Here is a 25,784-nt window from a genome sequence, read left to right as displayed (position 1 = left end):
AGACACTTGATAACTTGTCCAGCCCCCTCTTAAGAACCTCCAGCCACAGGAATGCAATAATTCCTTGGGTGGCAACCTGTGGACCTGGTGTTTAACTATAATTTGGTGGCACCTTTTCTTTATATCTAAAGGGTGACAACAGCCCTTTTGATTGTTTGCTTTCTGCCTTAGAGCAAAGGTGATCCCTTCCCTTTGTATCTCCTTGAAGCTTCTTTGTCATAAAAAATATAGTGGAAGACCTTTCTGGTGAGACACTCCTATCTAGAGTGGAAGGCAGCCTGGCTCTGACATGCCCTGGGAAAGGCAGCCAAAGCCATTATTTCCAGTGGTGTTTTTGCATCAGGGACCACCAAGGAGAGCCAGGCTCTATGCTCTTGGCACCTCGCTTCAGGTACTTGTAGACATTGATGAGGTCCCCTCTCAGTTGTCTCGTTCAAGGCTGAATAGGCCCAGTTTCCTCATCCTTTCCTCACAAGAGAGATGCTCCAGCCCCTGCTGAGTCCCTGCTGTCCTGGTTCAAAGATTCGTGATAGCACTAAGTGACTAAGTGACGTGTGAGGGGGGAAGGTGAGGGAACACCCTAGGTTGTTAGAGCAGAGAGCAGACAAAAAAAAAAAAAAAAAAAAAAAAAAAAAAAAAAAAAAAAAAAAAAAAAAATTGCTCCTTCTAACTGCAGGCGGCCGTCTAGGCAGGCCTCTGCTGACTTCTAGAATTCCTGTGGGTGGGCGGGCATGGGATGTCTATAGGCAGTGTTGTGACGGCAAGATTTCCAGGCAGATGATGCACCTGGCCAGGTTACCCCTGCCCACCAGCACAGGGTGCTGAGACTTTGTGCTTCGGACTTGGTGCAGGACTTCGTGTACGATTCCTCCAAGCTGTGCTGTCCCCAGGTGCGACTCACAACTCCTGCGCCTCGGGCTCGCACAGCAGCCGGCCGATGGTCCCGGAATTGTAAGAGCAGAAGGAGAGGGCCGGAGAGAATCCTAAAACAACACAAGAGATTAGGGAGGGTAAAGGAAAGGGGAAAAAAAAAAAAAAAAAAAGCAAGCTTCCCTGACCGGGAATCGAACCCGGGCCGCGGCGGTGAGAGCGCCGAATCCTAACCACTAGACCACCAGGGATCCTTAATGAAACTCTTCCACTTCTTTCTAAAGAATTACTAGCAAAGTGCTCTTCCTCCTTCAACAGCGTTGTGCCGCAGGTTTTCCCTCGTACTCCTACTTTCCAGGCAGTACCAAGTCTTGGAATCAGCTACGTGTGGAGAGGGACGTTCTATTCCACCCCACGGAAGAGAATCGCGGCGGCGGGGTGGGGAGGAGAGGGGGCCGCCCAGGCGAGGCTGGTGAAGGGCCCTCTCCGTGGGCGGGAGGCGGGATGGTGGTGTGGGCCCGGACGGGACGGAGCCTCGGACGGGAAGGAGTGGCGAGCCCGGCGGTGCCGCAGCGGGAGCGGGGGTGGCTCCCACAGCGCCACAGGCAAGAGCTGCGCGGCCGCGGCACGGGCGGTGCTCGGAGGAGGGCGCGGGCGGGCGGCGCCGGGTCTCCGTCTCTTCTTCGGCCGGCGCTCTTCCCGCCGTCCCCACCAGGCGCGGGCTTCGCGCGGCACTTTCCCCTCATTTCGTGTTGCCTGTACGAGCCTGTCGTGACACCATCGTTTCCGTACGGGGAGTCGCTGTCACGGCCGCAGGCGGGGCTTCGTCAGCCGAGCGATCTGCACCGCACATCCCGGCCGGCGGCTGCCGGGAGGGGAGGAACGTGGCGCTTCCCCCCGCGCCGGCTTAGTCGCTCCCCGAGCAGGCTGTGGAAACACCTCAGCTTGTCCGGCCTCCGGTGCTCGGCCTGCAGGGGAGAGTGCCTCTAAAGGCCTCTCTCAGGTGGGAGCCAGTGGCTCCACAGAGGGGACCGAGGTCGGTGTTTGCTTGCCTTGTGCTGCCGCGGCCTCCTCACATGATAGATACTAATTTGTGACCTTGTTTTTTTTGGTAAGGTTTGTGCGAGTGGAATGAAAATGGCCAGTGCTGTGGTTGACCTCCACGTAAAAGCTTTTTCCTCTGGCATGTTGTTCTCGTGAGCATAGAAGATCTGGGAGCTGTACTAGCAAAAATAATATTCCCTATTTAGGCAGTGTCCAACGATAGAGGAGGGTTGGCTCTGCACAAGCAAATTTCTCTGGTTCTCAAGGCCTTTGCCTCTAAAATGCAAAAACTTTTCTGTGTTAAGTTAGGTAAGCTTCAGACTGTGTGTTTGTGGACTGTGCAAATACACATTAGCTGATCTTTAAAAGCTTTAGAGTCTGAAAACAAACTTAAGGGGATCTTTTTCTTCTGGAAGGAATGAAAGAGGTTGAAGATGTTTGCTTTCCATCTCATCAGCATCCCTGTTCAGCCAACGGTTCATTTCATCACAGAACAGTCACTGTAGCATTCTTGAACAAAATGTGTCTCTTGATTGTGATGGAGCTTTCTTTGGTCTAAATTCATCAATTTTACTTTGCAGTGAGGGACATAACAAAATATGAGGTTATAATGAGGCCCTCTTAGATATGATCTCATATCTTATATATGCAGGAACAGCTTTTCACATGGGTAGGATCAACAGCATCCCCTTTGGTAAGACTAAGGCATTTCAGGCCTTGAGGACCCAAAGCTGTGTGGGGCTGGAGGCTGAGGTATCTGTGCAAAGAGGTGGGTGTGCTTGGGTGAGAGAGGTCCGCTGGTCCCAGCAGGTAATCTGTGCCCATTGTTGAGGAGAGAGGCAAAGTGGGACCTGGTTTCCTACAGAGTGGAACCTGCAAGGAGCACCAGCCAGATATTGAGGTAGTTATACTGCAGAAACTGAACTAGCCTTGAGAGTTTGTATACTCCACTAGGTCGGCAGTGTTGTGTTTAAAAGCATAGGCTTCTCCACTCTGGGTGCTTCTCAGGTGGGTTTTGGAGGGGTACTGACTTCTGTGCTTGTGATGTTAGCAGCACTGGAGATAGCTAGGTTAGAACTAGGCTAGGCCCACAGTGCTGCATTGGCAGGATTGAAGATATATATTACAGAATGGTCATTGCCCCCCTTAGGAGTGTCTCAGTTACATGACACCACAGAAGAAGGCAGGGGTAAGCCCCTTGATTCTTAAGCTGCATCAGTGATGGAGACAGAATACTCCCCCTGACAATTTCAGAAAAGAAGCTGAGCCTATGAAAAATGTGATCTTATGGTGATGGGTGGGCAAATGTGTTTTGTCCATGCCCTAGGAAGCCGTTAGATATGAAAACAAATCAATCCTGCTCTTTTGTGCTTGACAGTTAGCAAATCACTTTCTAAATGAGTAATATATCTCACTAAATTTCTCTTGAGCATGAAAGAGTTGTTGATTACAGCCACAGGAGCAGTGAAAACTAAGGTATGTACAAGATTTATACTGAAATATACAAAATTTATACTGAAATAGGATTTTTTTTCCTTGATGTTAACCTAAGAGGTGAGGGCTGACCACTAGACCACCAGGAAAATAGCACTGAAAGTCATATGCTGCCTAGTTATTTTTAGAAATGGCTTTTTTTACTGTACAAGTCATGTGCACTGACAAAAGATTGTGGCTCTCCTCTGGCTTCCTGTATCCAGTAGAGAAGTGCATCAGTGAAACTGTCAGCGATTCAGCCTCCTGCCATCACAGAAGCAGCCAGTGCCTGTGCCTGCATCCCTGAGATGGCAGCTGGAGAGAAATGATCTTCCCAAAAGCACCAGGAAAGGAATGTCAGAGGTCGATGTTTCTTTTCACTTAACACTGGTGTGCCTGTGAAACTGAGTGAGTAGCATTCAGTGTTAGAGGCACCACTGTACCATGGCTGTCACAATTTGGTAGGTAAGGCTGAATTTTGGAGCCTGAAAAATCAGAGCGATTCCTTTAAATGCAAGCTGCACAGCAGCATGCAATTAACTTGTCTGTTCCATATGAACACATTACATATTACTGTTCTTTTAATTTGACATGCTGATTGATGTGTAGGCTTATGATGTAAAAATGAGTAAGAATAACATCAAAGTAATGTGCTAAGTTATGGAAAGTTTATAATTTGGGTATGTACATACTAAATAATGGTAAGTACAAATTTTCTTTAGTACCTGGGGTACATGCTTCAGCTCTAGTGAAAACCCCTGATCTGCACATTAGCTGCATTTATCAGTCCTCTCTTCCTCAACTGTGTGTTTCATGTGGAAAATCTTGGTATCAGATTTTCTTCTGTAAGTTCGCCTGACTTGTAATTGTACATCATCCCAGTTTCAAGGAAGTGGAAAGGAGAGGGAAGGAAGAGATGATGCACAGTCTTTTGCTATTTTATGTTTAATTTCCATGTATGGTCAGATTGGTGACCTAACTGTTGGATTATAACAATTTTCTGGGGGAAAAATACTACTGCAGTAGTGTTTTGATGGAAATAACATGAGGAAAACCTGACGAAGTGTTGTCCAAATGTTTCTGCTGTCATGGTACTCCCAGCTCCAAGAGCCCATTCCAGGCCGTGTGGGGACTGGCTCCCTGTGCCTGCAGTGTGGCGCCGCGGCTCGGGGCTGGCCGTGTGCAGCAGGCCCTGTCCTTGAGGATATTTTAATGATCCTGAAGAACAAGAGGGGAAGCGACCACCAGTATTTTATAAATACTTTCACACGTTCTTGTGTTCTTTTACTTCAGCTTCTGTTCTTCCCCGGCACTGCATATGACTTGGAAAAGCCTGGGTTAGCTTCTTTTCCCTTTTAGCCCATGTTAAAATGCACGTGATTCTGGGGTTTGGGATAAAGCGTGGTGGTGAGGCATTTCATCCAGTGCCCACTGAGCTACCTTAGCTGAAACAAATAGGACTTTTTTGTCAGCTCCTCTTGTATCTCAGCAAATTCTATTTCTTTTTATAGTGTTTCTTCGGCTGAGCATTTTGGAAGCTACTTCTGGTTTGCTTTTCTAGACAGAGAAATAGGTGCACAGAATCAGTTATTAGGGGAGAACTTATTATAAAAGTTCCAAGCTATGGTCTCTTCCTTATTTTGGTAAAACTTGTGGAAAATAGCAGTACCTCAGTCACATTGAGTTATATCTAGACAATCAATTCAAAGTTAAAGGGTGAGCTGGGGACACTCTGAAAATTCATCATTACATAAACTGAAGAAACCAGGCTAAGAATAGCCCTCAGTGCAGTAGGATCAAGCAGAGCCTCAATTATGTATGCATAAAAGTCTGTCTGTATGAAACCTATTTTGTGACTACTTCATGTTAAATAATGGTAGGAGTAATGGGCAAAAACAGAAGGGCTGATAATGGAAAAAAAAAAAAGAAAGATTGGTGTCACCTTTACTTTTATAACTTTTCAAAACTGGACTGTTGTAGTACTCAAGGTTGTCAGTGTAATTCTTTATGGCAGGTTATCTTTCTTAAATAAATGAGCTGTAAGCTAACAATTACAGATGTAAAAAAACAAACCAACAAACCAAAAACTACATGAACTAGAGGAGCAATATAGTATTTTTTCTGCTATTAGTGTAAACTGATCTGAATGCAGGCCATAAACATACTAGCATTTTTTTCTCTTGAACGTATGCAACTCTGTTAATGTACACTGAAGCAGAAAACAAAACCCAATCAAATGTAGTATTTCAGTATCCCAAATCTGGTTTTTCATGTGTAGTTATACATGTGAGTTTGTGTGAGAAATCTTTTTCCAGGGTAAAAATTCACAATTTCAAACTGATGAAAATTGCATATTTACATTTTGTCTCCGTCAAAATAACACAAACAGTGAAAAAACAAATTTGCCCAATCCAGAAATCAATGAGCAATGCGAATTTAAGATTTTCTCAGGTAAAGATGATCCAAGCATTGATACCACAAAGACAATGAATGAAATTACGTTAGAGCATTTGTATTCAAATGAATTGGCAAGGAACATATTGCCATGGGAAAGAGCAAACCATTCAGACCATTCAGTCTGCTATCCTCTATACTGCAGAGAGACTAAAACTAAATTTTATTTCAAAGGTGATATGTATTTGTCTAATCTACCTATTATCTGCCTATCTCATATTCATTGTTGCTATAGAAAGGTAGGCATTACTTAGTTCTTCAGACTCAGTAAAATAAAAGGGTGTATGACAACCCACTCACACAAGTTCTTCCAATGGCATGAGCCACAGGCAATAACCCACAGTGCCATAAGCAGAATTTGTACGATGCTTCTGTCCCAGTCCTAGCCTGCTTATCCTGCTGCTCTGACAGGAATTTGAGTGATTTCTCCCCCATGCCAGCAGTCTAGAATATGCATTTGATATGCTTGGGGCACCATAAGTACCATAGGAATGTGTAGTTTCTTTGCTATATGGTATTTATACATTGTCTTCATAGAGCTTTCTACACTGTACAATAGAGGTGACTGTACTTGGAATGATGATGGGCAGCAGACTGGTACATTAGGATAGGGATAACTTTTCTGGAGCTAAAATAAGGTGTTAGTCAATGTCATTGTTGTGCAAGTGCAGCTAAGTGATAAATAGGGTTTCCACCACTTTGATGGATAGAGCTTCGTAGCTCCTGCAATTTGGCAAAGGAGGTTGGGTAAACAGTACTACTATCCTTCCTCTTTTTATGTATTTATTTTTTTTTCCCCTCAGTTTTGTTATCTAAGCACTGCTGGAAGAGTAAGTGAGAGCAGGGCCCCTTTCTTTCGTGTGGTGGTAGAGAACCCTTGTGCCAGTGAACTTTGAGATTTTAACCAAAGTAACTTTGTGTTTGTCCATCTTTTGCTGGGTAATAATAGTAAGATGTAGTAACTGCTGTGTGTTAGAAGAACATATCCTTTAAGCAGCAGACTACATTTTAAAGAAAATCTGTCTTTTGTAAAATAAACTATTCTGGTAAAAAAAAATCAGATGGAAATTTCAATTTTAGCTGAAAGTGCAGCAGCAAATGTAGTGGTGGAGTTGAGACAGTTGTTCCAGTAGTGAAACTGAGTGAAAGCAAGCATATGCTACAATAGGATAATGGCAATAGTGGGAGATGGCTGTGTCTGTACTGGAGATGCATTTGGTCCTGAAAATGACACGTTTTTGAAATGAATCTTCTAAGAAGATGTTAAATTTTAAAACTAAGCCTCTGACAAATATCTTATTGAAAACTCATTGGATTCATACTCTTAGGAGCCATTTGTTACTTGGACACACTCTTTTAGCGTGTCCCTATATACGTGTATGTGTTGTGTCACCTTTTCATTTATGCAGGTAACTGCCTATCTTCAGGCTTGAGATTTTGTCTTGCAGAATTTGGAATTTAATGGCGTTACAGTGCCTTTGTTACAATGCCTGAAAGACTGAAATCAGTCTTTTGGAGCTGACTACTAACCTAAGGAAGAAAAAAGAAGCTAGATCTTTTTTAGGCTAGCCACAAACGTCTGGAAGTGTTACCTGTAGTTATCTCGGGTACGGAGTGGAATTTCTGGTAAATATGGCGGGTGTTTTCTGGGAACTGGGTGAAGAAGCCTACTGACGGACAGTGTAGAAACAGCAGATGAGGTTTCTAGGCTTTTTAGTTTCCCACGGATCTAAAGGCTTTGGCTGACCTCAATTTCCAAAACTGGTTGTTTTGTTTATAGCATCGCCCTTGAGAAAACTCCCCTCCAGAGGAAGACCCCGGCGCCTGGGCTTTATGGCTCGTAGGACTTCTAGCTCCGCAGATCGATCCCTGTGCCCAGGACGCGGCTTGAAGCCCGAGAAGCGGCCCGGGAGCGCGGCCGCCGCCCGCAGCCCCGGGGCCACCGCGATCCGGCGGGGTCAGGGCGGCCGGGCGGGGCCGAGGGGAGGCGGGGCCGCCGGGCGGGGCGGAGCCCGAGGCGCGGCGGGGCCGGCGCCGCTGTGGCCGAGCGGGGAGCGGCGGAGGCGGCGGCGTTCCCGCGGAGCGCTCGGGGCGCAGCGCCGGGCCGAGCCCGCCATGCCGCCCGCCCGCAGGTCTGTCTGTGCGCGCCGGGCCGCGGGGCGGGCGGGGCTGCTCGGGCGCGGCCTTGTGCCCTGGCCGGGGGACGCGGAGCCCGGCGGGGCGGGGGCGGGGCCGGCGCTGTGGTGGCGGAGGCGCTCTTAGCGCGCTCGCCGGTGCGCGGAGCCGGCGCGGCCCGGGAGGCGCGGGCGGCCCCGCGGGCGCGGTGTGTCCGTGCGGGGGCGGCTGGCGGGACCTGCCCGCCCGCCCCAGGTGCCGCTCCTGGGCACCCGCGGTGTGCTCAGCTGCTGCCGCTACCCGGCCCGTGCAGCCGGGATGGCTTTCGCCGCTTCGAACCTCATTTATTCCCTCTGTCTCAGGGTCTCGGATGAATTACTGGAATGTTCCAGGCTCTCTCTGTATATTAATTTATTTAGCCTTAGGTTGCCATGATTGCGAAGTGTTGCTGGGTTCACAAGGTGTGTCGGTAATTGATTTTTGTCTTTTCAATCAGTGCAGTGGACTTTCCTCTCTGTCCTTCATCATACACTGCTTCAGAGTTGGTTTACTTTTATCTTGGGTGGTGTGTGTGCAGTATCGTGGCGCTAAAGGATGCGGTAGCTGTTAATCCCCTAGGTGATGAAATGAGATGATGAACACTTCGACTCAGTAGCAGGCTTTTAGCCTGTGTTTACCGTGCATGTTACAATTGCTGTTCTCCCATTAGGTAGTCATACATTTCTTGTATTAATGCGCAGTGGTGGACTTTTAAGATGGGTAGGTGCCCATTAATCGATTATGGTTTGCTTCAAATGCTATGGCCCAGTCTAAGGGCCTGTGTTTGTGTGGTACTTAAAATGTGTGTTGATGAACTCTGCCGGGATATTGTATCAGCCAGTGTTTACACAGTATGGAAATAATTATTTCCTGATATTGTTCCATCTGATACTTACGTGTACACACAGAGACTTTCAGAAAATTATTGGAGAAGGCAATAGAAAATGCCAAAAATATATGTTTAAGTATTCATGAATATATACTTTCTGAATGAAAACTACTTTATCGGGAATGTATATCTTTAAATGTAAGTCATGATAAAAAATATGTAAGTTGCAGTGCATTTTAGGCTGCCTTCTCTTTCATCCTTTTGCCTGGGAAATGTCCATAAATATACACCAAATATTTTAAGGAACAATATAGTAAAGTAATGTTGATACTTTGAAGAGTTGTATTGAAGTAGATGCTTGTACCCAAAATGCTGTCTGTTGTTTGTTGTTGTTGTTTTTTTTTTTTAAGTAGTGGATCAAAATCTTGGGCTTGGAGTGAAATTATGTGGGGGTTTTGTTTTTTTGTGTTTTTTTTTTTTCCCCTCCCTTATTCCATATTATGTTATGGAAAACATTTCTGGAATACCTCATTTGTCCAAGTTGGTTAGGAGGTTTTTCATTCCTTGGCTTTGCCCAGTGCCCTGTTCTCACTGCAGCAGTAGCCACACTCCCATTTGGTTGTGTCACATCTGCTGCTGAAATGATAAGTAATTCCCTTTGGAGATGAAGTGAGTTAGAATTGATTGGAACAGTCCTTGTTGTATTAGGAATATGGCTTTGTTGCTTTGTGTATCCATTTTGAAAGAAGGTTGAAATTGGTTGGAGACTGGCTCTAGTAGATATTTGGCTACCTTATGGTCCTGACTTCAGGGGACAGTTTGGAAATCCCTTAAATGTTAGGGAATAAGCCCCTTTATTGAAACAGAAGTGAATTCACTTGAGAGTGATTTGGATTGGAGGATAACATGTCTTCAGAAAGGTAATTAAAAAAATTGTGGGAATCCTGTCTCTAGTTCTGCAGCTAGAATGAGTCCCTGCAGTCACCCATTTGGATGGGTGTTTCAAAGGTGAGAACGTAGTGTGAGCCTCTGCAGCGAGATCTGACACAAGAAATTGCTGCTCTAGGCAGCTGGAGCTGCTCGCAAACAATAATTATGGAAATGAAGGACAAAGGGACTCAATTTCCCTTTGCTATCCAGTAGGCGTGAAAGGAAAGCTGGAACAAAACCAATGCTGAGAAAAATGGTAAAGCTCTCTGCCCAGCGTCTGGCTTGTGCCCTCTGTGTCTCAGCCAGTGCCCAGTTCAGCAGCAGGCAGTCATGGTCTTTGGCTCATCTGGCAGAAGAAATTCAGTGTCATCACCCAAGAAGCAGCTGACTGACAAACCTCTTCCACATCGTGATCAATAAGTCAAAAAAGTTAAAAGCTTTATAGGTGTAGCATTTGCTTTATTTGAGATATCCACCTGCTGGTGGAGTTATTGATGCTGGGGGTGGCTGCCTGCCACAAAGTTGATGGCTTCTCACTCCCTCTTGCAAGCAATTTGCACCCTCACAGAAGAAAATATCCAAGTCATATTGCTGCCACTTCTGCTGTGAGCTTGTCCTGGGGGTTAAGATCGTTTTCCCGAAAAGGGAAAATGTAATGCTACATTTGATAAGTGAAGTCAGCATTAAGAGCGCTCATTCAAGTGATCTCCTTTGACTAGGAAGGAAGAGTAGGAGAAGCAGGTCTTCAGTTCTTTTTTCCTTCTCCTACTTTTTTTTTCGTTTTTAAGATCTTACTCCCTTGTCATTTTTCCCTAGCCAGATTTATGAAGCAATGACAAAATTCACAGCAGGCTAGAGGAATTATGTTTCCCTCCCCAAACAAAATGTTTCAGATTGATGTATTAAAACACATAGAAAGGAGTATTTTTTTTTTTTTTTCCTTCCCACTTTTCTTTGCAAGCCCTTTCATTGTAGGTGGAAAGCTGTTTGTCTGTTCCTGGTCAAAATGTCAGGTGGGTGTGAGTGGTTGTGCTGGAAGTTGTATGTTGGGAACTGTTTGTTCAATTTTGGGGTGGGCAGTGCTCTGCAGCCTTGCATGGGACCACGGCTGTGTATCTGCAGTCTCTCCCCAGCTTGCCTGCAAGGGCAGAGTGCAGGCAGGCTTCAGGGATCTGGTGTTGCTTCTCAGTGGGTTGCAGAGCAGAAGGTCATACTAAGTGCCCATGGCCAGGTGCAATGCTTTGCTCTTGCAATGCTTTCCTCTTGCACCTGCGCTACTCCCAGTCTCTGACCAGGCTTGGAGAAAGAGTACCAGTATTTCACCTCAGTACCATAGAGTGTCCTCCTAACCTCCCTCTTCTTGAGAATTAATGACTTGTCATGGAACCACAGTTCATCCTCTAGGAAGACTTCTGGATTAGACTTGAATATTTTGATGTGTAGAGTACTCATCATAATGTCAGTAAGCCTTTCTGGTTGTTATTTCTCCTAAGAGGTGAACTGTGCTTTCAGCTGCATGCCTCAAATTCCTGGTGCTGTGTGGTTCAGTGCCCCTGTCAGAGCTTGGTGAAGCTATTCCCTGCTCAGTTATTCTGTGCCCTGTAGTACTCCTGAGGTGTAATTAAACATTTGGCCTTCTCTTTGATATGCTGTGTAGATCCCATCAAGGTGCCATTTTTTCCCTGTTGCTGCTTTTCTTACAGCTACTCTATGTTTTGCAGGGTTTTTTTTTCAACATCCTTCTTAAAATGTGGATTGTACAAATACCCATGTTTAAGTAACAGTAATATCAAACTGATTTACAGGAACAGAAAATAGGCAAGCTTAGCAGGAAAATTATACCTGTTAATACAGGCAATATCTGTGTTTATCTTTTGATTACAATGTCAAAATAGTATTGTTTATGCTTAATTTTGTGTTCACTTTAGGATTTAAAAGCTTTTTGTTAGTATTATTTCTAGAAAGGAAATTTTCTTACTGTACTCTCACCCATTAGTGACTGAATTTTGGGATCTTGAAGTGTTTCTGAAGTTATCTGAGGGCCATTTCCTCAAAATCTAAGAGCCTGCAGGCAAGGATTGGTTCCTGTGCGCCAGATAGAGGAAATCACAGTTTGGTTTTAGAGAAGTTCACAGTGAGAGCTGTTGCTTCCTTGAACTCAGTCTTGTTTTAAGAAAAGGTAATGTATTCCCTGACTCTTGTTTTTCAAGTAATTTTAACCTTTTCTAGAAGTGCTCTGTCTGCTGTTACACCAGTCTATTTTTTCTGCTTTCTGCCCCACATGTCATCTGTCTTATTTTCTAGTTTGTTTTCTTTTTAAGTATTCTAAGGTAAAGCAGCAGATCGAAAAGAAGAATGAATATTCACAAAGCATCACTGCTACCTTGATTCAGAGGGGATGAGGTGTGGATGGCTTTCTGCCAGATCAGGTGATGCTGTGATTGCAGAAAATCCTTGGGTCTGCCTAGGTTGTTACTTTGGAGGAGGTGCTGCGTGGAGCAACTCGATGTTGTCAGTGGCTTGGCACAGCTTCTGTGCTGTGTCAGTAGGCCTCTGCTGTAGTTAACTGTCTCATGGTTAAGTAGTGCCCCAGTCTGGTGGCAAAGGCTTTATTTTACTCTCAGCTTAAGAAGTATCATTTTTAGAATGCTTTTTAAGCAGCTGTACTGATGACAAAGACCTGGGTACTTGTGATAAGGCTGGGTTTAATCTGTATGCAGATTTTGGTAACTGCAGCAAACTCAGCAAAATTTTGTAAGCCAGAGAGCGTCTTGAGTTCTTCTTTCATACTTTCTCACAAAGGTTCAGGATTCAGGGAGGCATTGATGTGTATAATAATTTTACACACAAAGATTGCATGATATTTTGAATTTATATTAAAAAGAAATTCTTCTCTTCTATAAGCAGTGTTTGACATTTTGTACTCCCTTTTTTCATCCTGTTTGCTGATCAAGCCTTTTGTAGTGAGGCTGCTGAAGGCTCCTAAAGGTACGAGCTGTGGTGATCTGTGACATAAAATCTGGTCTGTACCTTCTGTCCCAGCTCCAAAAAATTCTGAAATGCAGGTATTGTTTGGTAGCTGTGTGGTATAAGTTCTGATATCTTGGTGACAATGAGATGAAGGAGATGAAACTTTTACTTTGTTATAGAACACTGCTGAAATGTGGCCAGGTATGTGGTGACAGATTGACTTTGCCTGCTGTCAGCCAGTAACCTGTGCAGATCTGGCCCAAATGATTAACAGCTGATGAACATGAAAGTCCTCTTGCTGCCCAAATATTTGGGGTCAAGTCACAGGCAGCCTGGGTCATTGTCAGGCCAGTTAGGAAACAAATTGAGAACCACAAAGGAATGACAAGGGTGGTTTTCTGCCTGTGCTATGAGTTGTTCTCCAGTCCTCATGGTTAGGTATCCACTGAAGAGATTTCATTTGGTTTATAGGTAATTTGGCTTTTGGTTTTGTTCTATGGTATTGTGGGGGGGCGGGGTTTAGTGTAACTAAACACTGGGCAGTGTTGGTTAGATGTGCCTTTTAGTTAGAGGTGAATAGAGAGTAGCATCACATCAGTGTGCAGAGGCTAGACAAGAACTTTCTGTGACATCTGCATTTGTGTCCTGCTACAGTCATACTTACAGGATGGAAATAAAAATCTCCTTTGTTGGGCTTGTGCTGATGTGGTTGCTCACATCACACCACATCAAATGTCCATTTGTTTCATTCTATCAAGAATTCTAGATTACTTTAAAAGGGTCTCTGCTGCTAACTGATCCCTCAGTGGACAAATTTTTAAGTGGGTTGTTTGTTTTGAAAATTAGATTCTGTTTGTAGTGCATAACTTCTGTTAGTACAAGGAACACACTGGTTGTCATGAAAAGAGATTAAGGAGATGAAGATTAGTTTTCTTTTTTCCTGCACTGTTGACACTGTGCACCTGACCCTTTTGTGTGAGAAGTAAGTTTCAGTGTTTTGTCAACTAGTGTCCTTTTCTAAGCCCTGCTCCGGTAGTTCCCAGTCCCAGGCTGACCCTGGCAGATTACAGGCAGTTTTTAGGGGTAGGGGACTAGGAACTGATCTTGAAACCAAAATGCAAGACCAAGAAATAATGAATATTCTACAGGGAGCCTAGAAAAAGCAAGGAGCATGAATGAACCCTAGGGATGAACCAGACCTTATGGGCTGGCATGTGTTGGAGGTGGTGAGCTTGGGATAACACTGCATCCAGAAGAGCAGTTCCTAGCCTTTCCACTCAACTATGAACACAGTTCAAGTTAAGCTTATGAGAAGAGCAGGGCAAGTGTGTTAGTTTCTTTGTTTTCCTCCAGTGAAGGAGATGTAGACTCAGACCTGGCAGAGCAGAGCAATGATGCTCCTTGCAGAATGGGACCTTGCTCCATTAGGAATGAGCCATGATTGAAGGGTGCTGTGGGTTGTGTGTGCAAATGCAAGAGGAAAGCCAAGGAGGTTTGCAAAAGGAAAGGTAGTGCAGTTGAAGGAGCCATTTGTAGCGCCAAAGCTGATTTTGAAGGTGCTTCTGAGGAGACTTGTATTTCTTTTTACTTGGTAACTGTCGGGTGTCCATTTGGTTGTGGACCAGTGCAGAGTTTGGGATGCTTCAAGTTACAAGATGCATTTCTTGGGAAAAACTGTCATCCCTTAGTAAATTGTAACAGTCCTTCAAAAGCCTCTCCTCAAATATGGGGGCTATTTTGGTGTTTTTTGTTTGGTTGGGTTTTTTTGTTTTGTTTGTTTGTTTGGGGTTTTTTGTTTGGTTTTTTTTTTTGTTGTTTTGTCTTGTCTGTTTGCTTTGGTTTGGCTCGGATTTTGTTTTGGATCTAGAAGCTTTGTAAAGAATCAGGCTTCCATGGATGTCACATGGAATCAGGACTTCACATTCAGTACTGAGTACTGTTTTCAAATCTTAACTGCTTTGCTGTCAGTATTATATTGCAATTAAAATACAGAAAAGTTGTACAGTACTCTGTTTTCCATCTGCTGTCTAAGTTTTGATTTCTTCTTTATGCCATGTGCCGTTTTTTGTGAATTCTGTGATGAAAGACCTGTGAATGATTTTCTCACTGAGAGGCTCTAGGATGACAGAATCCCATGTTATAAACTGGAATCTACTTCATTTGGCTTTGAAACATATCTCTTTTCTTGCTTCTCTTCACTTATTTTTTCCCCCTTTTTTTTTAACTTCCCTGAGTCCAGCATGCAGATATCTCAGAAAAGCAATTTGGACCTGTGGAAGCTAGACCTGTTTATGAGGTCAGCCCGGCCGTGTGTTTGGGATTGGATGTATGAGTTTTAATCCTAGGTCCTGTCATAATTATTGGCAGGAACATGAGTAGGTTTATGATTAAACTTGATGACCCTCAAGGTTTTTTTTCAACCTAAATGATCCTTGATTCTATGAATCTAGCTCTGAAGTAATAACCTTTTCACAGGTAAAGTGTCAGTCCTTTTTAGCTACAAATCACTAATGCACCCTGATGGGCTAGGTGCAAACTGCTTTTTGTATTTTTTTTTTTTTTTTTAAGTGTAGGTCTCTACCCAGTTTTAACAGACTTTCAAAGACAAAGTTTATGTTTTAACACCAAAAATGGAAGGACTGTGGCCCCCTCAAAAATAGGTATTTTTTCATGGAAAAAAGCAAGGCCAAATCCGATGTTAATGCATTATCTGCTTTGGCTGCTTCAGCTTGAGAAGGGGCAAGCAGTTACATTGATGTAGCTGTAAACGAGAGAATGCAAAGTTTTGTTTGAAACGTTAGCAGCTATGTCAGGTGTAACCTGTGGTGAACAGAAATTTGGCAGCTTTCGTCTTTGGCCCCCAGTTGTGCACACATGGGCTTGGGTGTCACAAACATCATCTGTGTGAGTTGTCCCTCTGAATGCACTTGGTGCAGGAGTAGAGAGCTCAGAGTTTCTGTTGTGGCACCTGGTTGATGTGGCTGAGATGGATGGCTTTCTTGAAAATGCAACACTGGAGGAATTCAAGCTATTTGTCATTTTTCTGACTTTGTGGTGTTTGATTTTTTTTCCCCCGCAGCAAAAGGAAATATCTAGCTTTGGAATGCTGAGTTACTTTGTTGATACTATCAGTAAGATGTTCGAATTTTAGTTTCAAAATTAGTCTGTTTTGTTCAACAAGAGAACCTCAGTTCCATAATAATATTTAAAACACTTGAGTAATCTGGAAGTAAAATATATACTGCTACTGCTTCACCAGGGAACTTCTATACATCTGTTTTTTATGCAACAGTACTCAAGCTTAAGTCAGGTGTATTTTTAACTTTTGTTGTTTGGTTGAGCCCTGAACCATCTCACTGATTGAATGCCTGCAGAGTTGAGCAAGTAAAAGCCCAATTTAGATATGCTGCAGGAAGGAGGGCATATCACAGTCTTGCATGAATCATAACTTTGTTCTATCTTTTCTGCATATATAGACTTAGGGAACTTTACTTACCTAAATAATTTTGGGGAGTTAGCTGTGCACAAATGGTTAGAACACAGAAAAATATAAAGAACTTTTCTGTTTGTGCTTCTGAAGAAGCAAGCAGCTCCTCAAAGAGTCGCTCTCTAGTTAGTAGCTAAATGTGATTGTGCTCTGGTGTATAGCAAGGGGAATTCCATTTGAGAGAGGAGTTTTTGCACCGGGTGTAGTGCAGGGTGACTTGGTATAAGGTCAGCAACTGTGTGTAGTGTTCTCAGGAATGTGGAGGTGGAGGAAGGAAAAAAGGTAAGGTAATAGAAGTTTTCAGGATGTTTCAGAAGGGCAAGACTACTAAATAATCTTCTGTTACACAATGCCTAAGGGGATTTTGCTAGGAAGAAGGAAATAATTAGAAACATTGCTGCTTTTAAAAACAGGATTCAGTCTGTGCAGTGTGAAGAGGGCATAGTTTATTGATGATCACTGTAATTTAGATGCACCTTACACTGCCAGCATTGGAGCACCTATGAAGCTGCGTAGGTGTAATACAAAGTCACACTCAACAGACTACAATAAATTTTGCAGGTTAAACAATTGAAAAGTAAATAGTGAAGGTTTCCAGTGTTAATTTTGTACATTACATTAGAGGATTTTGTGTTACAATTAAACTGTTCAGTGTTGCTTAATATACTGTATAAGTGTGTGACAGTTCAGGTTGCTATGGAAACCTGGCATTTTAATTCTGTTAGCAGTGTTTCAGATAGGAAAACATTAGCATTGCGTTACTGCTAGACTTCTTTCTTCCCCCACTCCTCAGCTTCTTTGCTTCTCAGTTGGGAGGTAGATGACAGAGAAGAAGTGATGACCTGGAATTTGCATGAATCAGGGTTGATTGTAAAAAGAGCTGTTGAGCTGAAACTTAAAAATTATAATTTTACCTTCAAGCAGCTCTTGTATCGAGTTGCTTTTTGAAGTAATGAAGTGTTTTAATATTTACCTTTCACAATTCAGTGTCTCTGGGTTGATTTGAGGTTCTTTTTCTAAACACCTGAAAATGATGGGGTAAGTTTTAAAAGATAAGTTTCCAGTGATTTTCACAGCAAGATTATGTATATTGTTAGAAATGTGCTTGATGTAAAAAACTGACCATTTCCAATGCTTTCTGTTAGACTGGCGGATTTGTTTTATCATGGGTTTCTTGTTGCCTGGTCTTGTCCTGTAAAGCATTAAGAACATGTTAATGAAGTCTCATTAAGTACAATGGGAATATTTAATATAAACATTTGGGACCTAAACTAATTAGTAAGTGTAAACAGAAGGTGATTTATGGTACCTGTGATTGACAATATAGATGATTGTGCCAAGCATCAAGTGCTGTCTTTGTGATTTAGGAGTCTTCAAACACCAGTCTCATTCTTTTCTACCTCAGCTTTATTTACAATTCATACAAATGCCTTTCTTGTGTTGGTGAGAAAAGAGCTGAGAAGAGAGCAAGTTTGCTGTGAATCTGAGGTCGTGTGTTTGTCTTTTAGTCTGTTTGTCATCTCTTGAGTGCTGGCACTCATCTTGTGTGTGCTTGCTAATGCCCACAGAACAAAGTAGCTGCTCAGGGAGTCACGGTTTTCTGCCCAAGCTTTCTGCTGCAGTGTCTGATGTGAGGGTGTGCTTGTAGTTCAGCTGTGTGCAGCAAAGCCTGCTGGAAGGGGGTGTGAGCTGGTGTGGTGGGATATAAACTGAAATGCAGATACAGAGCCACTTCTGCTGCGTCTGCTGCGAGTCACTGGTGTGGTAATTTTGGGTGGAGGAGTGTTATCAGGCAGCTGAAGTGGGCAAAGGGGAGAAAGGCAAAGGGCGGTAATACTTGAAACTGACAGCTGCTTGCTCCATGGACAGATTCTAACAGCCTGAGACAAGGGAAAGCCTAAATTCTTTGGCTGGTCAGGGTCCCCTTGATATCCAAAGGATATTTACTGTTCGTTTGTCTGCTGTGATGATGCTGTTTTGCCAGTGCAAATCCCACTTCGTGGCCTGTGTAAGCTAATTCCTAGAAGCAACTCTGGAGTGTAGCCATGCCTTCAATATGTGACACTGTGGATCCAGTGGCCTTTCGCAGCGTTCTGAGTGTGGGAAGAGGGGAATCTAAGGAGGACTTGATCATGGCTCTTGTAAACCTGGTAGAGAACCAGCAATTAATTTGGTCTTGGTGTGAAATGGTTGCTTGTATGTATCTCTCTTGACCTTATCGAAACAGATGTGCAGTGCTTTCTTTTTAATATTAAACAGATCATGAAACTAGTTGCTATGATCAGGGACCATGATAGTGTTGACTGACAGAACAGCAAGGTAGTGCTAAAGGGGTTGTCTAAATGCTAGTTGATGTATTGAATGTTCATCAGTCTTTTGTATTTTAGAAAACTACAAGTACTTGGTGTAATAGTTGAAGGTGGAGGAGTATTTACATGAAAAGTCTTTTGTGTGTATGCCTACATGCTCCAGGCAGAGGTAAGGGAACAATGGATATCCATCTTACCCTCTCTGGGTATGGTAGACTTCATCCTTCTATGGTTCATACAGTCACAGAGCCACTAAGGGTGGCAAAGACCTCTAAGATCATCAAATCCAATCTTTAACTGAATCCATATTGTAACGTGCAATGTCTTGTGAGAGTTTTCTTCTCGTGAGCCCATGATTATGGTTTTTGTTTTCCTCACAAAGTCCTGTACCAGGGTTAAAAAGATGGACGGGACTTGCAGCTTCAGTCTTTGGAGATGTTTATTCAGTTTCTTATCTCAAGGTCTGCATGCTGCTAACACCTGGCTTAATGCGCTGGAAAACACAGCTGGCAAGAACACCAGCCTTGGAATTCCAAGGTCTTTCAAAGGTTTTTAGTCCAATTAACTCTTAAAACGTACTATATTTACAGTTTTGTGCCAATAATTGCTGCCTATTTTAAAGCACGCAATTTCTGCATCACACCCATTCTACCAATGTCTCTGTGCCACCGTCACGGCAGAAAATGGAGTAGAAGAAGAAGACGAGACACTGCCCAAAATCCTCCATCTTGCTCTCATCTCTCTCCCTACTAATAACCCAAAACTACAAATTTTCACCCTGTGACTAACTAAATTACTATTTATTTCAAATCTTCACTGCTTTTAATTCATCTCTAAGTGTTGGAAGTTTTTCCCATGGACTAAGGTCAAAGGCAATGCTTTCTTGGGGTCCCAGCCAGGGTCTCAGACCCCCCAGGGCAGCTCGAGGGATTTTCCACATGCCCTGGACTCCAACAATGTCTGCTCATTTCTTGAACACTTCCAGGAGTGGTGACTCCACCACTTCCTTGAGGAGTACAGTTCAATCCTTAACCACTATTCTAGTGAAGAAATACTTCCCAGTATCTACCCTGAACCTCCCCTGGCACAGTTTAAGTCCTTTCCTTGTGTCATATTACCAGTTGCCTGGGAGAAGAGGCTGACTGCCACCTCCCCACCTCTTTCTGATAGTTGTAGAGGGCAACACTATGTATATCTGTACAATGTGAGTGTGAAAAGCTATGGCGTCAGAGGACTTGGACTTGATGCTTGATTAAATTGGGGTAGGCTGAAACAGGAGGTACAGTAAGATGAAGTTATTAATTATTTTAAAACATCTGCAGCAATGTTTTTGTTGACCTGAAAATGAAAATCTTCCCAGGTGGCCTGATTTCCAACAGCACTGCACTTTTACATTGGAATAGCATAGGACTCTGCCTGTTAATAGTTTATGCTGTATTTTGTAACCAGTTTCTGTCTAGCAACTGAAGCTGAGTTAAACAGTAAAATGCATTGTTCTGTATGCAAAATGCATCTGGTGATATTCAGCTGCCAATGAGGAAGGATTAAATCTCAGTGTTTTTGTTTCATGACAATCTGACTAGTGATGTGGAATTTCTGGTAGTGCATTTGCTTCCTCTTACTCTGTGTGAAATGTGACAGCCTGAGAGTAGGTTAAAGCCTCTTCCTAAGTAAGGCAGGAATAATTTGTCTGGAGAGTTCTTTGGAGCTGAATCAAGTTTTGTTATTATTCTGTTTCTGAATCAGAAATGTGGCTGCTACACTGATTGTCATTTATTTTCTTTGAACTTTGTTCATATGGACAGACTTGGAAATCCATTAGGAGCACTGAAGGTGATCTCAGCTTAGCCTGTTCTTTCTTCATCAGTAGGGAATGAAAATGCTTGAACTTTTAGTTTACTACACCACTGTAGGGGGGATAATAACCTAAACATTGTACACTGTTCCTCAGGAGCGGGGGTGTTTGTTTTCTTTGCCTGTCTTATCTCCAGATCTTATCTTCACTGTCCTTGAGAGCCCACAGCGTGCAAATAGCCACATTGAATCTCTTTATTTCTCTCTATTTGGAGACACACAGAGATTGTGACTATTCTGTGTTTAATATGAAGAAGTCTAGAAATTGTTTCTGCTTACACACTTACTTTTCCATCTCTTAATTTTTGTATTTTTATTTTTTGTGGACTTTAAGAGTGCACCCTTGTCACAAGAAACGTGGCAGGCATAATACTTCAAAGATGAAAGGCATAAAGAAGGGTTATTTACCTGAGCCAGGGTTGAGTGAACCTGGGTTAGTTTAGCGCCCTCCAGTTATGTGTAATGGACTGGAACTTCTTTATAGAGCTTATTAGTGATTTAGAATTAATGGTACACTATGCATTATAACTATAATGTAACTATATAATTGTATTAAAATAAATCTGTATTTCAGGTAGCTTTAGAATAAACATTTTTTTGTCCATTCTTCTGAATGTATTAGGTCTGTTCTGTGTTTTACTTCCTTGTGCTAGGTACTTGTCTCAAATCTTCCAATCTCACTTTTTCCTAGGTCATTCTGCCTAAAGAAAATACTAAAAAAAAGTTGTAGCTTACTCTCCTCTTTGCTGGCTATGCATTTCTGTTATGTTTCATCTTGAGATGCTGTAGTGTTGATACAGAATTTTTTTTTCTTTTTTTCTATTACACGTAGTAAAATATATTTGCAGAACCTAAAAGCAGTAGAACTCAGCCTAGTTAGTCCAGAAAGTGAGGCATTAATGAAATGCTGCAAAGTTTAGCATTTCTCACAAAGTGCAAGTGTGCGTTCACTTTCCTTGTTTTAAAAAAGGGAGGTCTATGGAAATGAATGAGAGAGTTATTATTAATGTTTTGGCTTGTGAAGCTTAATAATAGTAATTTATATGACCAGTAGCAAATTAAAATGTCTCCTCTTCCATGTTAAACTGTTTCTGTTGCCTTATGTTTGAGGATGGTGTGTGTTTTTATTTATTTCCCTCTGTGCAGTGCTCTGGTAACAGCTTTGGGCTCATCAGAGGCACAGGTAGCAACCCCAAAGGGTTCAGTTTCAGATCTTCAGAACTTCACTTCTATCTGTGATTTGTTCTACAATTTCTTACTCTTCCAACTTGAGAGGTATTTTTAATATTGCTATTGAAGTACTATAAACATGCCTTTTCTTTTTTTTGTTGGTCTGCTTTTGGCTTATTGGTGTAACCCTTGTCATCTCTCATGCTGCATCTTTTAGGGGTCAGAATTGGCACATGTGCCCAGAAGATTTGTTATTCATAAGAAGACACTGTTGAAGAGTTGCAGACCTAAGCCAGGTGATTAGTAATATGCTTTGTGTCTGAATATGACCAGTTTTGAATGTTGGTATTACAGCATATGATAGGAAGTGTTGCAGTGCTGTGAACAGATGTGTGTGATGTTTGTAGTCTCAGGAGCAGAGGTACAATAGAGAATCAAAAATAAAAAAATTACTGTTGTGTGGGACACTTTACCAGAGAGCAGATGAGAGCTCTGTGGTGTCTGTGCAGCATCCTGTTCCCTCAGCACAGTGAGGTCCCTCTGTTGCATCCTTGCTGTGGTCATGTCTACTTGGCTGTCTCACTGGGAGTCTCATGCCTTATCTGTTCTGCCTTCCTAACTGGAAAATTTGTGTTTAGACCTCTCATCTTCCCTGCTTGTCATTCACAGTGTGATTGTTGCCACTGTCTCTTGCATTATGAGGCTCCTGCTAAAGTATGGAATATGCTATCCTTGACTTGGGTTTCTTGAAGTCAATTAATTGCTTTTTTTTACATACTTGCTCCTTGCTGAAGGAGCTGAATGAGTCTGGATCCTCAGGGGAGTTAGAGTTAGGCTTTTTATTTTCTTCTGTGGATCTGAGCTATGATTTCTATGTATATGCCTGCAGAGGCAGATAAAATCGAGACTGTGCTATTGGTTTCCAAAGTTAGCCAGTTTAAATTTCACAGAAAATAGTAACTATCTCCTTGTCAAAGTAATTTCCTCCCGTGTTCTCATTGCTGCTGGTTATTGAGGCTGGATTAAAGCTACTGGGAGGATTCTTGCACGCATTCTCTTCCACTCTCATTTGAGTATCTGGAGGTAATTCTTACAGTTCAGGTCCCCGTTTGTAAAGCAGGGAATTACATAAATTTCCTACCCCATGAGAGGTTGAGATATTGACTCTACAGGATCATGAAAAATATGTCTGGAGTATTGCACGATCTTGAATGGTTCTTTTCTCTGTATATTTTTCCAGGACTTGCAGTGGGCACAGATGGCCAGAGAAAAGCTATCAAGTCCACTGAATGTTCTAAAAATAATCAGATGCTTCATTGGTTTCTCCATTGCTGTGCTCTGGGATGTACTGTTGTTCATGTGCTCGGCTTTGGGAAGCAATGCCCACAAGTGAAGGATAGCACGTTGATGCTATAGAGCGAGCAGACAGGATTTCTGGGTGCTTGCCCTGGAGCACAGCAAGCAGGACTTTTTTCTTGTTTCATGGAAATGTGAGCTACTTAAACTGTAAGCAGCAACGTATATTATTCTTCATGCGTCAGAAGGGAAGGAAAAGGGAGAAAAAATAATTCTGAATGATTGATAAATTTATCAAAGTCTTTAAAGGGTGCTTTATTCACACACTAACTTATTTTTAATCGCCTGTTCCCTTTGTTTATCATTGTACTTAGGGCATCTGCTGCTGCTAGTTTGAATATGCCTGTGCAGGGGGCTGCTGTCCTGCAGTACCAGGTTGCAGGGAGGATAGAAGGACCTAGAAGCAGATTCTGGAGGTCTTGAGAGTGTGGTGACAGTTGAAGTGGTGTGGGTACCCATGGTCAAGAGTTCAGTCTGTTATTGTGACTATAATTTTTTTTTTTTTCCTTGTGGCTTTGTTCAAGGATTCCCATCCTAATTACAAATTTTCAACATCCCTAGAACTCCCTTGACAGCAAGACTAGATGGACAAAGCAAGTATCCAGAAATGAGTAAATATAAATTAAAATATCCAGAGCAGTATGACTAAAATAAGAAAAAAGAGTGTATGTTTATGAATTTTGTTCTTTTTTTTTATATAATTATCAGGTGCTGACAACAGCTGAATTTGGAGAGTGGCAAATTTTTAACAGGCTCCTTACTGAAATGCATTGTTTGGTTTGCCTTGAGAATGCCTAATTAAAGAATTAGGATTCCTGTAGACATGTAATATAAGCTTTTCACAGTCTACTTCTGTTTCAGTGTGTAGAAAAGGTTAAACTGAGCCTGAAATTTATATAAAATCAGCTTTGTCATCCTTTGAGTTTGGACTGAACTCATGACATATGAGTAAGTTGTCTGTTTCTCAGCGTATAAATATCCCTTGAATATGTACATTTTTAATAGTCTGCTGATTCAATATTCATCTGTACCAGAAAGGAGCTGCCAGGAAACAAAGACTAATTTTAATCATATAGCCTTAATAACATTTTAAGCAGGTGATAAAGAATACCTTGGATTTTTTGTTCTTGTAAAATGTCAAAGGACAGACAGGGGAGAATTGTGGAGTAGATTTGCCTTTTTTGATGTAACTTTAAATTGTCAATGGCATACTATAAAGTAAATGTGGCTTTTGTGCTGTTACTGCTTAAAAAACTAAAATTGAAAAGGACGTCTCAGAAATACTAAATACTAGTTTCCTGCAGCAATTACCTCAGGCTGTGCTATGTTCCTCCTAGCTGTCAGGTTTTCTCTCTTTTTTTTTTTTTTTTTTCCTTTAAGGCAACTAGTACAAAATTCCCAACAACACAAGAAAACTCAGCACTTAAGAAGTCAGCTTTCCTAATCAGTTTGTTATTTCTAGTACTGTTTTCAAAGTACAATTTTCAGACTTTAATATGCCTTCCTAGAACAACACCATTGTTTCTTCTAAGAGGGTAAGCTAAGTAAATTTTAGGTCAAGAGGGTGGGATCTGACATTGAATTATGCTATTATGAAAATTTACTTTAATTGGTGACTGGATATTATATTACTGTATGTTTTTATTAGTGAAAGAAGAAAAATCGCCTGACTGCCTTTGCTGTGTCTGGTCTGTAGATAACAGTCCAATTTTTTGAGTGCCCATCTGTTACAAATATAATTTTTTTTTTTTTAAACCTTGGTTTATTCCTCCTCACCATGTGAAAGGACTTCTCTGATAGGAGAAGAACAAGCTCCATACCCGTGTTGGATTGCTGGCTTTGTTCAGCGCTGATTAAAGTGAACCACAACCCTCACACTTGGGGAGCTGAAGAGTGCCTTGCTGGCTTGGTGCTGGCACCTCCTGCAGCGTCTGTGGTTAGGTCCAGGCTTAACCTCCTCTCTCCTTTTTTGTGCCCCTTTTTGCTGAAGCAGGGGGTGGCTGCTCTGACACTGGGCCAGGCAGGGCTTCCTCCTCCTGGCTCCCTGGGCAGTAGTGCCCTCTTTGTCTGCCAGCCTGGAGCTGGGCAGGTACTTCCCAGGTTGGGGGTGTTAGATCACAGGAGAGGAAAAGATTGAAGGGAAGTGCGCTGACTCTTGCATGGGATTAGGTAGGGAGGACAGATCCCTCTTGCCTCTGTTCATCCCAACTGATCTGGCTTCAGTGGAGTGAGGGACTCTTCCCTCTTCTCATTCCCATGGGTCCTGCTGTCCTTGTGGTCATGGGTTTAATACGTTGATGCTTTGGGGTTGATAGCTCTTGGTGTCAATGTGAGACTCAGCTCTGGCCTGTCAGTGCCCACATGCCACATCACAGTGTGGTGAAGGGGGAAAAGTGGTTCCTCTTTCTTTGAACTCTTTTTGTAATTCACTGTAGAGGTTGTGGTTGTACACTTTGAAAGACTTAATGTAATTCTAAAGGCAGTGCTTATGAAGCCACCAGTTCTGATCCTCTGAAGATCTAAGAACCTGTCCCAACAGGGAAGATAGAGATGCATCAGAATTCTCAGGAAGTAATGTGATCTCTTCATACAGACTGAACATCTGGGCAGGCCAGTTTGTTCTGATGCTGCTGTTATGCTTCTGTCATGTAGGTTTCTTTGTCCAGCTGAAGACTGCATCACATCTTACCTTGCAGAGGTAAAATAATATTCTCTTCATAAAGCTAAAGATGTGAGATATTTGCCATTTAAAGAATACCCATTACTGTAAATCTGCCTGATGTGTAAAAATGAGAGCAACTTGATTCTTTCTGATGCACTGGCTGTATTCAAAACTAATGAGTTAGAAAAAGTGCATTTTGAAGCAATGGGCTCCATATACTGT

The 25,784-nt window shown here is 42.5% G+C and overlaps 1 protein-coding gene and 1 non-coding gene across 8 annotated transcripts in view; one reads left to right on the top strand and one right to left on the bottom strand.

The window, feature by feature from the left end:
* Nucleotides 1–1,049: 1,049 nt before the first annotated feature.
* Nucleotides 1,050–1,121, bottom strand: TRNAE-CUC (transfer RNA glutamic acid (anticodon CUC)). The gene has a single exon. It is a non-coding gene; the product is annotated as a tRNA-Glu (tRNA).
* Nucleotides 1,122–1,346: 225 nt separating this feature from the next.
* NCOA7 (nuclear receptor coactivator 7) overlaps nt 1,347–25,784 on the top strand; it is an 86,373-nt gene continuing 61,935 nt past the window's right edge. For 2 of the 7 annotated variants that reach the window (XM_040057964.2, XM_040057950.2), the window contains exons 1-2: nt 8,188–8,417; nt 21,762–21,840. The gene's annotated coding sequence lies outside the window, so the exon portion shown is untranslated. Of the gene's footprint in view, nt 1,476–7,908; nt 7,974–8,187; nt 8,418–21,761; nt 21,841–25,576; nt 25,599–25,784 lie in introns of those variants that run through there. The other 5 variants (XM_040057959.2, XM_040057953.2, XM_040057956.2 and 2 more) reach the window with 4 other exon arrangements.

Source organism: Hirundo rustica, chromosome 3, assembly GCF_015227805.2.
Source record: "Hirundo rustica isolate bHirRus1 chromosome 3, bHirRus1.pri.v3, whole genome shotgun sequence".
Lineage (NCBI taxonomy): Eukaryota > Metazoa > Chordata > Aves > Passeriformes > Hirundinidae > Hirundo > Hirundo rustica.
The sequence above is the reverse complement of the archived record's forward strand: the minus strand, read 5'-3'. Positions and strand labels throughout refer to the sequence as shown.